Here is a 17,212-nt window from a genome sequence, read left to right as displayed (position 1 = left end):
CCCTAGATACTTACAGAATCCACGGTGAGCTGGGTTAAACCGTATACAGACACAAGAACTGCAGGTGCATCTCTGTTAAGACCTGCTTCTGTGCTTTAAATGTTGTATGTTTCTATGTAATACTCCAACAGACATAGGAACATGAGGAAATAGGAACTGGAGCAAGCCACTTGGCCCCTTAAGGCTGTCCTGTCATTCAATAAGATCATGGCTGATCAACTCCATCTTCCTGCACTATCCCCATATCCCTTTATTCCAAAACATCTATCAACCTCTGTCTTGAATATACTCAACAACTGAGCATCTACACACTCTCTGGAGAAGAGGCTCAAGGAGGCAGCTCACCAAAGCCTCCTCAAGGACAATTAGGGATGGGCAATATATGCTGGCCTAGCCAGTGATGCCCGCACCGCATGCACAGATATAAAAAGGTATGGAACCAAGGTTGGTAAAAGAAGTTAAGACGCAAATTAGTGCTGAAAAAAGAGACATGCTGCCAAAGTTTTTCATCTCGCACTCAACAGGACTAATGCAAGAATGTCAAATTTCAAACAATCACGACAATTCAACAATTTATACCACAGGAGAAAAGGATGCTGATTGGTTGGCAAGTTGACTCTGATTGGCCGAGGTGTTGCCATGGTGAAAGCAACGAGGAACTATAGGCTCCCCAAACTCCTGCGTAATTCAAAAAAGGGGCAAAGCTTGAACATATTCCTTTTGTTTGCAGAGAAAGGGTCCCTGTGTATGAATGTATGTTGCTTCTAGCAAGTGTAAATGAGCCATGTTACGGGCTTGACTGATTATCTTAAATTGGTTGTTCGTGTAGCTATGAGCACACTCAGGATTGTTCAGCAAGTGCAGCCCAATCGCAGAATCACATCTAACAATAGATATTTTGTTTTGGGCTGTGCCAGCATGGGCTGGTTGAGTATGGTCTGTACTCTGCCTATTATGGGCAAGCAAAGGAACTTGCTAAAAGCAAAATACCGCGGATGCTGGAAACCTGAAACAAAAACAGAAAATGCTGGGAAAACTCTGACAGCATCTGTGGAACGAGAAACAGAGTTGATGTTTCGAGTCCATATGATCCTTCTTCAGAGCTAAAGAGAAGTAGAAATGTGATGAAATTTATACTGTTTAAGGTGGGTGGAGTAAGTGGAGATGGATAGAAGGCCAGCGATAGGTGGGGCAAAGGAGAGATTGACAAAGATGTCCTGAACAAAAGGACAAAGGGAGTGTTAATGGTAGTGGCACTGCTATCAGCACCTTTTTTTAGCCCTTACCACTTTTTCCAGCATTTTCTGTTATTGTTGTAAAGGAACTCACTGTTTGACACAGATTAGTCATGATCTCACTGAATGGTGGAACAAGTTGGAGGGGCTGAATGGCCTTCTCCTATCCCTGGGTTTTTAATAATTGAATCATGTGATTACCAGGATGGTGGAAGATAAATTAGGTTATCTGAGTTTTTTTGTTTTTTGGTTCCTTTGTGTAGCTCCTGATTTGAATGGAGAGTTTTCTATCAGTTTTGGGGACCCATGTACAGGTTTGGCTGGAAAGTTATTAGAAACTGTAATTCCACCAGATTTCCAATGGCCTGTTTTTCCATGTGAGAAAACAGGTAGTAGAAAGTTAAATGTCTCTCCCAGAGTATCTGGGGTTGTGAGCTACAAGATAGCTCAGGGCTCAAACGGTTAATCCTCATCCCATCCAGTTTTAATTCGGAAAACAGACAGACACATAGGGCTAATTATAGGCTTGTGACTGGATTATAGTCAGTAATAACAGGCTCTGCTCAGATCCCAGCCCGCGCCGCCAATTTAGTCACTGAATAGGCGGGATGAAAGCCATGTCTTGTTTGTGTCTGAATGATGCTGGCGATGGATAGACTCTCAAACTGTCTCAGACTGCAGCTATACCGCACAACCTATCCTATTCTGGCAGCTGCAGAGGACGACTCTAGCCAGTGGGATCTGCAGGCTGCAGGCTGTGAATCACACTCTCATTGTCCCCAGAGACCCCTGCCCCTGTGTGTGTGTGTACGTGGTGAGTGGGTCAATAACCAGAGGTCAGAGTTAAAATCATTGGTAAAAGATCTAGAGGGGAGGTGAGGAGAAATGTTTTCACTCAGAGGGTTGTCGGGATCTGGAACACTCATGGGCATTCAGAAAAGGTGGTAGAATTAGTGTCACCTCTTTTTGGGAAGGCCCACTGCCACTCAGGCACCTGGCAGCCAGCCTTCCATGGGATCAAGGACCCCGGGGGGGCGGAAGTCCCGCCTACCGAGAGCGGCCAGCAAATCAGAGGCCTGCAGCTCTACTGCAATAAAGAACTACGAGAGGTGGTACCTGCTCCCTGTACGATAGCCACCTGAGGCTTAATATCATTGCTGGATATTGAATATGCACCTCATTGACCACTGGACATGAGAACACACAAATATGCGAAATAGCAGCAGAAGTAGGCCATTCGGCCCCTCGAGCTTGTGCCATCATTCAATAAGATCATGGCTAATCTGCCTGTGTTTTGAGTTCCACATTCCCATCTACCCCCGATAACCTTTGATTCCCTTGCCTCACAAGAATCTATCTATCTTCGTCTTAAAAATATTCAATGACCCCGCACAAGTCACAAGACCTTCTGAGAGAAAAAAATTCCCCTCCTCTCTGTCCTAAAAGGGTGGCCTCTAATTTTAAAACAATGACCCCTAGTTCTGGACTCACCCACAAGAGGAAACATCCTTTCCACATCCACCTTGTCAAGGCCATTCAGGATCTTGTATACTTCAATCAAATCACCCCTCACTCTTCTAAACTCCAGTGGAAACAAGCCCAGTCTGTCCAACCTTTCCTCATTAGACAACCCACCCATTCCAAGTATCAATCTAGTAAACCTCCTCTGTACCGCCTCCAAAGCATTTACATCCTTCCTTAAATAAGGAGACCAAAACTGCACACAGTAATCGAGATGTGGTCTCACCAATGCCCTGTATAACTGAAGCATAACATCCTTACTTTTATGTTCAATCCCTCTCGTAATAAAGGATAGCATTCCATTAGTCTTGCTGTACTTGCATACTAACTTTTTGTGACTCAATCACTGGGGATGGACAATAAATGCTGGCCTTGCCAGCAACACCTACATCCCATAAATGAATACAAAAAAAAACCTTTTAGTCGTTCTCTGCTGTTCTTTATATTCTGACCGATCATCTGACCTATCACTCATCTTTGAGCAGTTGCTTTTTCCTTAAGCTTGATGCTTACCTTAACTTTTTTAATTTAACCATGAATGGTGGGTTCTCCCCTTAGAATTTTTCTTTATAGTAGGAATATACTTATTCTGAATATTCTGAAATATCCCCTTAAATGTCTGCCACTGCTTTTCTATTGATCGATCCTGCAGCCTAGTATCCCAGTTCACTTCAGCTAGCCCAGCTTCCAAAGGCTTTGGAAAGAATCTCTTGCTATTTAGCTCTGCAGAATCCTTCATCTTCTTGAGCGACCTCCTTCATCCATCCTCTTGTCATTTTTTCAAAAATGCTGTCAGGTTGTTCAAGGCCTGTATCTCTTTTAACACTTAACAGACCCTGGCCTTGATCAGCTCATGATTCTCCAAGTGCTCAGTAATTCCCTCTTGCATTCTAGGCTAACCAGTAACTCCAGTTGACAAATTGGCCTATCATTTTCTGGCTTCTCCCTGTCTCTATTTTTGACAAACTGAGTCACATTTGCAACCTCCAGGCCCACTGTACAATTTTCCTTCTTCCCACAGGGGCCTTTAAAGCCTTCATATACTTCCTTCCGGTAAGTTCAGCTTCAGGATCCTCAAATGGAAACCGTCTGGTTTGATCATGTATCCACCATGGGTTTGATCCCGTCTCTTTTTGATGAATAAAACCGACTAACACATCTGGTAATTCTACAATCCCAATATCCACCTCCTCTATGAATATTTTTTATTACCTTCTCCATTCCCTCACTGCCTCTACAAACCTATCTATTAAATACTGACCCCTACACTGATGTGGCTACAGATAGTATTTTCATTACTTTAACCAATTAAAATAGAGGAGACTTGATGGAGGTATTCAAGATCCTGAGGGGTATGAACAGGGTAAATAGTGAGAAACTGTTACCACTCAAGAGAACATCAAGAACTAGAGGGCACAGATTCAAAATAATTGGCAAAAGGAGTAAATGTGATGGGATGAAATTTTTTTTCACCCAGAGGGTGCTTGGAGTCTGGAACGAACTTCCTGAGAGGGTGGTGGAGGCAGGTTCGATCGAGGTATTCAAAAGGGAATCGGATTGCTACCTGAAAAGAGAGAATGTGCAGGGTTACAGGGATAAGGCAGGGGAGTGGGACTAGGTAGAATGCTCTTTCAGGGAGCCAGTGCAGACTCGATGGGCAGAATGGCCTCCTTCCTCACTGTAAAGTTCCTGTGATATGAGTGAAGCTTTAAGTAGCGCTTTCAAAAGCAACAACAACAGACTTGCATTTCTATAGCAACAGCAGGATGTCTCAACACGCTTTCACCACTGAAGCACGGAGCTGCCAATTTCCCACAAAAGGCAACTGTGATTAATACCAGATAATCTGGTCTAGACATGTTGGGTGAGGGAAATGTATTGACCAGGACACCTGGCATAACTCATCTATTTTATTTAAATAATTCAATTAAGCCCAACTGAGAAGGCAGACGGGGCCTCGGGGTAATGTCTCACCTCCAACAGGGCACTCACTCAGTACTGCACTGGAGTGTTCATCTGGATTACATGCTCAATTTTCTGGAGTGGGACTCCAACCCACGACTTTAATGAGTCAGCGGCAAGAATTATACCCACTCAGTCACACAGACTCACCATTATTGAGATTTAAAGTGATCCTCATTCTCTAAAGCAGCGATTACACCATTGGTAGGAATACAGGAACAGGTATAGGCCATTCAGCCCCTCAGGCCTGTTCAATCCAATCATGGCTGATCAGCACCCCCCCACTTCATTTACCTGCCATTGTTTCAGATCGCTTGATTCCCAACAAAAATCTATCAATAAGATAAAAGCAAAAAACTGCCGATGCTGGAAATCCAAAGCAAAAACAAAAATACCTGGAAAAACTCAGCAGGTCTGGCAGCATCTGCGGAGAGGAACACAGTTAACGTTTCGAGTCCGTGTGACTCTTCAACAGAACTAAGGAAAAATAGAAAAGAGGTGAAATATAAGCTGGTTTAAGGGAGGGTGGGACAGGTAGAGCTGGATAGAGGGCCAGTGATAGGTGGAGATAACCAAAAGATGTCATAGACAAAAGGACAAAGAGGTAACCATAGAACCATAGAACACTACAGCACAGAAAACAGGCCATTCGGCCCTTCTAGTCTGTGCTGAAATATTATTCCACTAGCCCCATTGACCTGCACCTAGTCCATAACCCTCCAGACTTCTTTCTTCCATGTATCTATCTAATTTATTCTTAAAACTTAAGAGTGAGCCCGCATTTACCACGTCAGATGGTAGCTCGTTCCACAGTCTCAACACTCTGAGTGAAGAAGTTCCCCCTAATGTTCCCCCTAAACCTTTCCCCTTTCACCCTAAAGCCATGTCCTCTCGTGTTTATTTCTCCTAATCTAAGTGGAAAGAGCCTACTCGCATTTACTCTGTCTATACCCCTCACAATTTTGTAAACTTCTATCATATCTCCCCTCATTCTTCTACGCTCCAAGGAATAAAGTCCTAACCTGTTTAATCTTTCCCTGTAACTCAACTCCTTAAGACCCGGCAACATCCTAGTAAATCTTCTCTGCACTCTCTCAATCTTACTGATATCCTTCCTGTAGTTAGGCGACCAGAACTGCACACAATTTGTGTTGAAGGTGTTGAAGGTGGTGATATTGTCTATCTATTATTTTATAAAAATCTATCAATGTTGGTCTAGAGATCTCCAATTCATCACCGGCTTCCACAGCTACTTGGGAAAGAGAATTCCAGGGCCAGAATTTTACGTCTCACGAGCGGGTGGGGGTCGTCAAACCCGAACGGGCGTGAAATAGCGCAAGATTGCGTCAGGAGAGTATCCCGATCTCACCCCCAACGCGATGTTGGAGCCGCACCCACCAACAATTAAAGGGCCACTTAAGGCCCTCAAAAAGACAACTGATCCCGATTTTACGTTTCCCGTGCAATTTCTGGCTCGTCGCGTGGGCAAAACGGGCAGGCGGGCAGCCCACTTTTAACAAAACCTCATCGAAGGGCGGGATAGAAAGGGTCTGCAGCATTGCCAGTGTGAATAGTGAGGAGCTGAGGAGATAGTTTCCTGCTGGTTGCTTATTTGAACTTGACAGCTTCATCTCTGTTCTGAACTTCATTCTTAGCATTTCCAGGCTTCATTTCGGGACTCATTGGTGTCGCCAAGGCTCCTGGAGGATTTTAACCGTGTGGACCCTTCCAGGCACCAGACAACCTTCTGTTACCCTGGTAATGGGGATTGCGCTCTCTGAGGAGGAAGAGAGGGGCAGAAGGGAGAGGAGGCCAGGTGTTTCAATGCAGCTTCCAGGGGAGGGACCTGTGGGAGGAGAGGCGCAGGCACAAGGGGCGCAGGGCCAGCAGGAAGTCCAAGGCGGAAGGGGCCACAGAAGAGGCCACTATCCCGCTGCCAGGGTTTACAAGCGCTGATGTGGCTACCTCAATATGCCTGAGGTGCAGTGCTGAAGGAGGCTCTGCCTCTCCAGGGAGACTGTGGCCTCCATTTGTCAGAGGATCGGGTCTGAGATCAGCTCTGACTGTGTGGGTGGACACCCCATACCAGTGGCTCTGAAGGTCACAGTGGCCCTCAACTTCCATGTCTCTGGCTCTTTCCAGGGCTCAGTGGGGGAATCTGTGTGGAGTCTCCCAATTAGCTTTCCACAGCTGGTGACTGATGTGCTGTTCAGGCGGGGACTGACCTTTATTCATTTCTGTATGGACAAGGCCAGCCAGACTGAGTGAGCCAGGCGATTTGCAGGGGTACACAGCGGCAAGACACTCAGGCCAAGCAGCCAGGGCTCACCCCCTTGGCCGGTGTCAGTGACGGTTGGCACTCAGACTCTAACAGCCCTGAGCTCCACGAGGGGACAGCCAGCCCTTCTCCACACTGATCCACGCCAACTCGGTTCTCACCCTTTGCCGAGCACAGCAGATGGTTGAACCTTTTGCGGCACTGCACCCGTCTGCGCCGCACAACGTCGTGGTCGCTGACCTCGGCTGCCATCTCCTCCCAAGCTTTTTTTGGTCAGGCGCAGAGGCCTCCTCCTGCCATCCCTGGGTACTAGAGTGTCCCACCCGACACGGACCTCCTCCACGAGGACCGCGAGGCACTCGCCCAAGAAACAGAGTGGGGGGGGATCCGAGCGCCCACCTGACTTGCCCTCCGGCCTGACACCTCCAGCCGCTGGTGAGGCCATTGTTTTTTGATGAGATGGTTTCCTGGGCAGACTCCGAAGATTCTCTCTCCCCTGGCAGCCTTCAGGGAGCTGCGGCTGCCAGTGTCTGCCGGGTCGCCATTGGACCCGACAGGGCTCCCGCAACCCCCTGCCCGGCCCCTTCCTGATCATTGAGAAGATGCGTTTCAAGCTGGGCGGACCTCAGGTTTGAACTGGCCACCCAGCGCGAAATCGAGTTCGCAACACGACTGCAGCCGGGAGGGGATTCCACCTCCGCTTCCACTCTCGCTGACCTGGCGCGCACCCCAAGCCTGAAATTCAGGCCCATATTTCGACCTGCCTTTGTGTGAGAAAGCGTTTCCTGCTCTCTCTCCGGAATGACCCAGCTCGAAGTTTAATATTCTGGATTCCACCAGCAGAGGTAACGGTTTTTCTACATTTACTCTAAAACAGTGACAGCGCCTGTCTGTATTTTTAGAAGCCCTAATCCTATTTGTATTGTAGCCTGTCATCCTTAGGTCTGATTTAAGCTTGTATAATTATAAAGTGTACAATCCCTGAGGTCAGCGTGGGGTGAGATTGTCTGAGTCTCCCTCGCAGCTTCTTGTTGTACTTTTTGTAATCTGTTCCCCTGACTGTTGCTGGCATCATTTTCCATCGGTACCTCCAACCCTCTCCTCCCCTCCCTCCATTAGGCAAACATAGGAACAATGAGAGCCAGGAGAAGATTCACCGCTCCATCCAGCCCACCCCACACAGCAATGCTGCCTTATGTCAGCTGTGGATTATCTGCCCTCCCCCCACTGACGAGTCAGGAGGTTGTGATTCAAGACCAGGCACCAGATCACATAAGCCACGTTGAGACTCCCAGTGCCAACATTGAGGAAGAGCTGCACTGTCAGAGGGTCAGTACTGAGGGAGTGCTGCACTGTCGAAGGGTCAGTACTGAGGGAGTGCTGTACTGTCAGAGGGTCAGTACTGAGGGAGTGCTGCACTGTCAGAGGGTCAGTACTGAGGGAGTGCTGCACTGTCGGAGGGTCAGTACTGAGGGAGTGCTGCACTGTCGGAGGGTCAGTACTGAGGGAGTGCTGCACTGTCGGAGGGTCAGTACTGAGGGAGTGCTGCACTGTCGGAGGGTCAGTACTGAGGGAGTGCTGCACTGTCAGAGGGTCAGTACTGAGGGAGTGCTGCACTGTCGGAGAGTCAGTACTGAGGAAGAGCTGCACTGTTGGACGGTCAGTACTGAGGGAGTGCTGCACTGTCAGAGGGTCAGTACTGAGGGAGTGCTGCACTGTCGGAGAGTCAGTACTGAGGGAGTGCTGCACTGTTAGAGGCTTACTACTGAGATAGTGCTGCACTGTCGGAGGGTCAGTACTGAGGGAGTGCTGCACTGTCAGAGGGTCAGTACTGAGGGTGTGCTGCACTGTCAGAGGGTCAGTACTGAGGGAGTGCTGCACTGTCGGAGAGTCAGTACTGAGGGAGTGCTGCACTGTTAGAGGCTTACTACTGAGATAGTGCTGCACTGTCGGAGGGTCAGTACTGAGGGAGTGCTGCACTGTCAGAGGGTCAGTACTGAGGGAGTGCTGCACTGTCGGAGAGTCAGTACTGAGGGAGTGCTGCACTGTTAGAGGCTTACTACTGAGATAGTGCTGCACTGTCGGAGGGTCAGTACTGAGGGAGTGCTGCACTGTCAGAGGGTCAGTACTGAGGGAGTGCTGCACTGTCAGAGGGTCAGTACTGAGGGTGTGCTGCACTGTCAGAGGGTCAGTACTGAGGGTGTGCCACACTGTCGGAGGGTCAGTACTGAGGGTGTGCCACACTGTCAGAGGGTCAGTACTGAGGGTGTGCCACACTGTCTTGCCTGCTCTTCATTAACCTGTTCAGTTTCTATTCTAATGTAATTCTAGAAACCTCATTCTGATCACCCCGGTCTACTTTTCTACAAAGTGTGGAATCCCAGTGCCTTGAGCCTATCTTAGGGGAATTAAACTGGGAATTAATCTTTTTGAGCTCCTCTGCATCTTTTCCAAAGGTTCAGTAACCCCTTACTATGTGAGGAGACCAAAACTGAACAAAATATTTTAACTGGGGCTTACCCCGGTACACAGACCAAACAGCGTGCTTTGTGTTATAGTGAATTGGTCTGTTGATGTACCCAAGCACCATATTCATTTTAAATATAATTTCATGGCATTGGTTATGAATGAACTAAGGCAGTGAGAGGCTAGTTCATCACAGGAGGCTTTGTACTTGAACCTGTTTATACAAACATGAGCACACTTTACAGGAGCAATCAATGGATCATGACCAGAATGGGATTGCTACAGATTTTTCATTGCCTACCCCAGGAGCACCCGACCAATTGTAATATCTCTCCTATAAGTGCCAACCTATGCATCCCATTGTCCCTCTGAGTCATAAGGTTGTGGGTTCAAGTCCTACTTTAGAGGCTTGAACCTAAAGTTCAGGCTGACACTCCCAGTGCAGTAGTGAGGGAGTGCTGCACTGTCAGAGGCGCTGTCCATCAGATGACATTTTAAATGGATACTCAGTCTGCTCTCTTAGGCAGCCATAAAACATCCAATGGCACTATTCGAAGAAGGGCACAGGAGCTCTCCCCAGTGTTCTGGCCAAGAATTGTTCCTTAGCTGATGCCATTATCATATTGCTGTTTGTGGGAGCTTGCTGTGCATAAATTGGCTGCCGTGTTTCCAACAACAGTGGTGTTGGGATATCCTGGGACAGTGAAAGACCCAAGTAAAGGAAAGTTCTTTCTTTACCATGGCCTGAAAGACACCAGCTCTAACCAGGGACTGGCCTGGGCATTCTTCTTTGGATTTCTCCGTGCTGCACCGATATCTGCAATTACCCACCTGGATTATAGAATATACTGCGGCATTTCATATTGAAGTGCAAGGCTGACTGCTGACTTCTGATGCATTGGCTGCAGAACAAGAAGAGAGTCCTCCAGAAACGATGCTCCGTCAACATTGATCCTGAATATCAGGACTTAAGAAGTGAGGATGCCATTTAGCTCACTGACCAGGCTCCTCCCATAGTCTAAGTGCACAGTACCCTACCCTGGACTCTATCCACCCATTCACTCTCCTCCCACAGCCCACATTCACTTGACTCTATCCTGGACTCCACCCACCCATTTAATCCTGGAGGGAAAGTTATGATCCACAAAAATAATTGAACAAAATCCTGGAATGTTCAACCATCATCACACCGTTACTCTAACTCTGACCTACTGCCAATATGTCCCTATATCCCACAATCCACCCATTCCCAGTCCAAATAGCATGGAACTATTGAGTGTTTGTTGACTGTGTGGGACAGACACCTCCCCAACTCTAAACAGTCCATGGAGTGTTTGATCTTTGCACACTCTTGTACACCTCCAGCTCCATTAGCAACCAATGTTTTTCTAGCTGCTTTTGAAAGATTTAATCATGTCAGCTTGATCTAGTTTTGCTGAGACCAGTCTGTGGGAAAGAATTAATTATCTAACTGTGTGTATGTGTGTGTGTGTGTGTGTGTGCGCGTTTCAATTATTGAATGATTCATGGGAAGCAGCATTATTTCAGAAATAATGGCTGGAATGTTCCAGCTCCTCACGCCGGTGGGATCTTCCGGTCCTGCCGGTGTGAATGGAAATTCCAATGGCTCACCGGCACCGCCACACGGGAACCCGCGGAGGGCTGGGAGGGCTGGAAAATTCCGGCCAATGGGTTGGATGGTGCAACAGATAATTCACTCCGTGAATTCACCATGTGAAGCATCTTGTTGTGGGAGGCAGGATATAAATGCTGTTATGACCAATGCAGTTGGTCAAGCGGAGTTATTTAAAAGACCCAGAGGGAAACTTTAAGCCACTGTTGTAATCTATAATTTTAAGTGTTATGTTTGAGCTGCAACTCTAAATTCAGGAATCAGACCACCAGTTCCTGAGACTTTACATTAAACTAAATGAAACATTTTATTAATTTACACAGGTTGAAGTATAAAAACACATGGCTTCAAATTTAACAAATCCCCAAACTGATTTCCATTAGGACAATAGCAACCCATAGACTTAACCAGACACCAGACAAAACATTTTCACCTTACGAGTTCAAAATGAGGTTCTTTTCACTTTGGTTCCTGTGGAGCCAGTTGGAGGCTTACAGCTGCCTTTTGATCTCACATTGCCTCTGCCCTGCACACCCGAAAACTGCTGAAGTTATGCCTACCACCTCTATTGAATGTAAATTCTCATTATATCACCAACCTCTGAACTAAACCTCTCTAACTTTCACAGTACCAGTTTTATTAGTAATATAAACATATTGCTTGGTATCCGCTAGATAGGCGTCAGCTTTTACCCCACTTCTTGAATGCTTTATTCAATGCTACCTCTCTGTTTACATCTCAAAACTAATACACATCAAAGCAGCCAGACTAGCTGGCTTTAATCCAATTAAGACACACCCACAGACTGAACCTCTATTTTAAAAGAAAAATATTTTCCTATAATATTATATACTTCATGACAAATGCACCTAGAATTGTCAAGCCCTTAAATTAAGCCAATCCTGTTTGTCTGAACATTTCTTATCTCCCCCTCTCTCCCTTCCAGCTGTAACGACCTCACATGAAATTAATTTATGGCAATTTTTGTTCATACTAGTTCATGGAATGTCCCCTGGCTAGTCCAGCCTTTATTGCCCATTCTCTAGCTATCCTGGGAAGGTGGAGGTGGACCTTTCCCTTAAACCATTGGAGTAATGGTTTAATATAACTGAGGTCAACTGAAGGGGCAGTTAAGGGTCAACCATATTGATGTGGGACCAGAGTCACCTGTAGGCCCAGACTGGGTAAGGTCAGCAGGTTTCCTTTCCTAAAGGACATTAATGAACCGGTTGCGTTCTTAATACTAGTCTAGACCTCTGACTTACTAGTCCACTAACATAACCAATACACTAAATTGCTGTAGCTAGTTTCTAGTAGTTATTGAGGAGAGAATATGTAAGTTAGGCTTGTGTTTCTTTGAGTATAGCAGGTTAAGGGATAAATTTGATTGAGATTTTTAGGATTTTGAAATGAATTGATAGGGCAGGGAGAGAAAAATGTCCTGCGCTTGTGGGGAGACCAGGACAGGGGAATAGCATCATAAAATCAGATCATTCAGGGGAGAAGTTAGGAAACACATCTTCACATGAAGGGTGGTAGAAGTGTGGAACTCTCTCCCACAAAGAGCAGTAGATGCTAGCTCAATAAATCTGTTTAAATCTGAAACAAGGCAGGTGGATGGAGTTAGGGTCAACCATGATCCCATTGAAAGAAGGAACAGGTTTGAGGGACTGAATGGCTTCCTTCTGTTCCTATTCCTAGAGAATGTATAAACAGTGAAAATGTGGAGCTCGCTGTGTAAAGGAGTGGTTGAAGGAGATAGCATTGTCACATTTATCATAGAATCAGTGAATCATACAGTAAAGAAGAAGGCCATTCAGCCCATCATGCCAGGATCAGGGCAGGCTTGACGTATTCATGAAGGATAAAGGAATAGAGGTATATGGGGCAAAAATAAAAATAGCTGGAAAAACTCAGCTGGTCTGACAGCATCCGCGGAGAGGAACACAGTTAATGTTTCCATGAAGAGTCATACGGACTCGAAACGTTAACTGTGTTCCTCTCCGCAGATGCTGTCAGACCTGCTGAGTTTTTCCAGCTATTTTTATTTTTGTTTCAGATTTCCAACACCACAGTATTTTGCTTTTATCATAGAGGTATATGGGGACTGAGTGGAAAGATGTAATTAATGTGGAAGGAGAGGAGGATCATAACCTCCTACATTGACAATTTGTTCTGAACAGTCTCTTTCTGTGCCGTTAGTTCCAATTCGATTATTCCATTCTCCTGGAACTCCCTCCCTGACAGCATCGTGGGAGTGCCAATTCCCAGTCAGTTTCGTAAAGCATCAATTTAATTGGATCAGGCTACTGGCAGAAAATGGAAAAATGTTACATTTTAAAGAGAGTGTAGAGGGAGCTTTACTCTGTATAGAACCCCGTGCTGTACCTGCCCTGGGAGTGTTTGATGGGGACAGTGTAGAGGGAGCTTTACTCTGTATCTAACCCCGTGCTGTACCTGCCCTGGGAGTGTTTGATGGGGACAGTGTAGAGGGAGCTTTACTCTGTATCTAACCCCGTGCTGTAACTGTCCTGGGAGTGTTTGATGGGGACAGTGTAGAGGGAGCTTTACTCTGTATCTAACCCCGTGCTGTACCTGCCCTGGGAGTGTTTGATGGGGACAGTGTAGAGGGAGCTTTACTCTGTATAGAACCCCGTGCTGTACCTGTCCTGGGAGTGTTTGATGGGGACAGTGTAGAGGGAGCTTTACTCTGTATAGAACCCCGTGCTGTACCTGTCCTGGGAGTGTTTGATGGGGACAGTGTAGAGGGAGCTTTACTCTGTATCTAACCCCGTGCTGTACCTGTCCTGGGAGTGTTTGATAAGGACAGTGTAGAGGGAGCTTTACTCTGTATCTAACCCCGTGCTGTACCTGTCCTGGGAGTGTTTGATGGGGACAGTGTAGAGGGAGCTTTACTCTGTATCTAACCCCGTGCTGTACCTGCCCTGGGAGTGTTTGTTGGGGACAGTGTAGAGGGAGCTTTACTCTGTATCGAACCCCGTGCTATACCTGCTCTGGGAATGTTTGATGGGGACAGTGTAGAGGGAGCTTTACTCTGTATCTAACCCTGTGCTGTACCTGTCCTGGGAATGTTTGATGGGGACGGTGTAGAGGGAGATTTACTCTGTATCTAACCCCGTGCTGTAACTGTCCTGGGAGTATTTGATAGGGACAGTGTAGAGGGAGCTTTACTCTGTATCTAACCACTTGCTGTACCTGGCCTGGGAGTGTTTGATGGGGACAGTGTAGAGGGAGATTTATTCTGCATCTAACCCTGTGCTGTACCTGTCCTGGGAGTGTTTGATGGGGACAGTGTAAAGGGAGCTTTACTCTGTATCCAACCTCATGCTGTGCCCGTCCTGGGAATGTTTGGTAGGGATACTGTAGAGGGAGCTTTACTCTGTATCTAACCCCTTGCTGTACCTGTCCTGGTAGTGTTTCATGGGGACAGTGTAGAGGGAGCTTTATTCTGTATCTTACCCCGTGTTGTACCTGTCCTGGGGGTGATTGATGGGGACAGTGTAGAGGGAGCTTTACTCTGTATCTAACCCCGTGCTGTAACTGTCCTGGGAGTATTTGATAGGGACAGTGTAGAGGGAGCTTTACTCTGTATCTTACCCTGTGCTGTACTTGTCCTGGGAGTGTTTGATGGGGACGGTGTAGAGGGAGATTTACTCCGTATCTAACCCCGTGCTGTATCTGTCCTGGGAGTGTTCTGAAGGAGATAGCTGAAGAGATAGTGGAGGCGTTAGTGGTGATCTTTCAGGAATCACTGGAGTCAGGGAGGGTCCCAGAGGACTGGAAAATCGCTAATGTAAACCCCCTGTTTAAGAAGGGAGTGAGGCAAAAGACGGGAAATTACAGGCCGATTAGCCTGACCTCAGTCGTTGGTAAGATTTTAGAGTCCATTATTAAGGATGAGATTTCAGAATACTTGGAAGTGCATGGTAAAATCGGGCAAAGTCAGCATGGTTTCATCAAGGGGAGGTCATGCCTGACAAATCTGTTAGAATTCTTTGAGGAGGTAACGAGTAGGTTAGACAAAGGAGAACCAATGGATGTTATCTACTTGGACTTCCAGAAGGCCTTTGACAAGGTGCCGCACAGGAGGCTGCTCAGTAAGATAAGAGCCTATGGTGTTAGAGGCAAGGTACTAGCATGGATAGAAGATTGGCTGTCTGGCAGGAGGCAGAGAGTGGGGATAAGGGGGTCCTTCTCAGGATGGCGGCCGGTGACTAGTGGAGTTCCACAGGGGTCAGTGTTGGGACCACAACTTTTCACTTTATACATTAATGATCTAGATGAAGGAACTGAGGGCATCCTGGCTAAGTTTGCAGATGATACAAAGATAGGTTGAGGGACAGGTAGTATTGAGGAGGCGGGGAGGCTGCAGAAGGATTTGGACAGGTTAGGAGAATGGGCAAAGAAGTGGCAGATGGAATACAACATGGGAAAATGTGAGGTCATGCACTTTGGTAGGAAGAATAGAGGCATAGACTATTTTCTAAATGGGGAGAGAATTCAGAAATCTGGAGTGCAAAGGGACTTGGGAGTCCTAGCCCAGGATTCTCTTAAGGTTAACTTGCAGGTTGAGTCTGTAGTTAGGAAGGCAAATGCAATGTTGGCATTTATTTCGAGAGGACTAGAATATAAAAGCAGGGATGTGCTGCTGAGGCTTTATAAGGCTCTGGTCAGACCACATTTAGAATATTCTGAGCATTTTGGGCCCCGTATCTCAGGAAGGATGTTCTGACCCTGGAGAGGGTCCAGAGGAGGTTCACGAGAACGATCCCAGGAATGAAAGGCTTAACATATGAGGAACGTTTGAGGACTCTGGGTCTATACTCAGTGGAGTTTAGAAGGATATGGGGGGATTTGATTGAAACTTACAGAATACTAAAAGGCCTGGATAGAGTGGACGTGGGGAAGATGTTTCCATTAGTAGGAGAGACTAGGACCCGAGGGCACAGCCTCCGAGTAGAGGGAAGACCTTTTAGAACAGAGATGAGGAGAAACTTCTTTAGCCAGAGAGTGGTGAATCTATGGAATTCATTGTCACAGAAGGCTGTGGAGGCCAGGTCATTGAGTGTATTTAAGACCGAGATAGATAGGTTCTTGATTGGTAAGGGGATCAAAGGTTATGGGGAGAAGGCGGGAGAAGGGTTGAGAAACTTATCAGCCATGATTGAATGGTGGAGTAGACTTGATAGGCCGAATGCCCTAATTTCTGCTCCTATGTCTTATGGTCTTATGTTTGATGGGGACAGTGTAAAGGGAGCTTTACTCTGTATCTAACCCCGTGCTGTACCTGTCCTGGGAGTATTTGATAGGGACAGTGTAGAGGGAGCTTTACCCTGTATCTCACCCCATGCTGAACCTGTCCTGGGAGTGGTTGATGGAGAGGGTGTAGAGGGAGCTTTACTCTGCATCTAACCCCGTGCTGTACCTGTCCTGGGAGCGTTTGATGGGGACGGTGTAGAGGGAGCTTTACTCTGTATCTAACCCCGTGCTGTACCTGTCCTGGGAGTGTTTGATGGGAACAGTGTAGAGGGAGCTTTACTCTGTATCTAACCCCGTGCTGAACCTGCCCTGGGAATGATTGATGGGGACAGAGTAGAGGGAGCTTTACTCTGTATCTAACCCCGTGCTGTACCTGCCCTGGGAATGATTGATGGGGACCATGAATATTTCTTGTTACCCAGGAGTAATTCACCTTCATCAGCACAAAGTTTACAAATGCATTGACAATCAGGATGTGACTCGGGGTTTCAGAAGTCAGAGTTTAACTTGGAGTCAATGATTTACTTTAAATAAGGCAACAAGTGAAGGTGGATTGTCATCTTAGAAAACACTTCAATAAATATTTTGACATTACTGGGGTATGAATCACTGAAGATATATTTACGTCAATTGTAATCCATCTTTGGAACATGGTGACTGTTTTATGGCTTCCAAATTAGCTATAACTCTATAACCATAAGGTTATGATGGTTGTAAAACAGTCATTAACAGGCTTGTTGATAGTTATTCTAAGAACATAGCAGCTATTTTCAGGTTCAATGCCTGGTCAGTGCTGAGTAACCTGATTCCAGCCCTGATAATCGATGATTTGTTTTT

Source organism: Cetorhinus maximus, chromosome 6 (genome assembly GCF_964194155.1).
Source record: "Cetorhinus maximus chromosome 6, sCetMax3.hap1.1, whole genome shotgun sequence".
Taxonomy (NCBI): domain Eukaryota; kingdom Metazoa; phylum Chordata; class Chondrichthyes; order Lamniformes; family Cetorhinidae; genus Cetorhinus; species Cetorhinus maximus.
Note: the sequence above shows the minus strand (reverse complement) of the source record.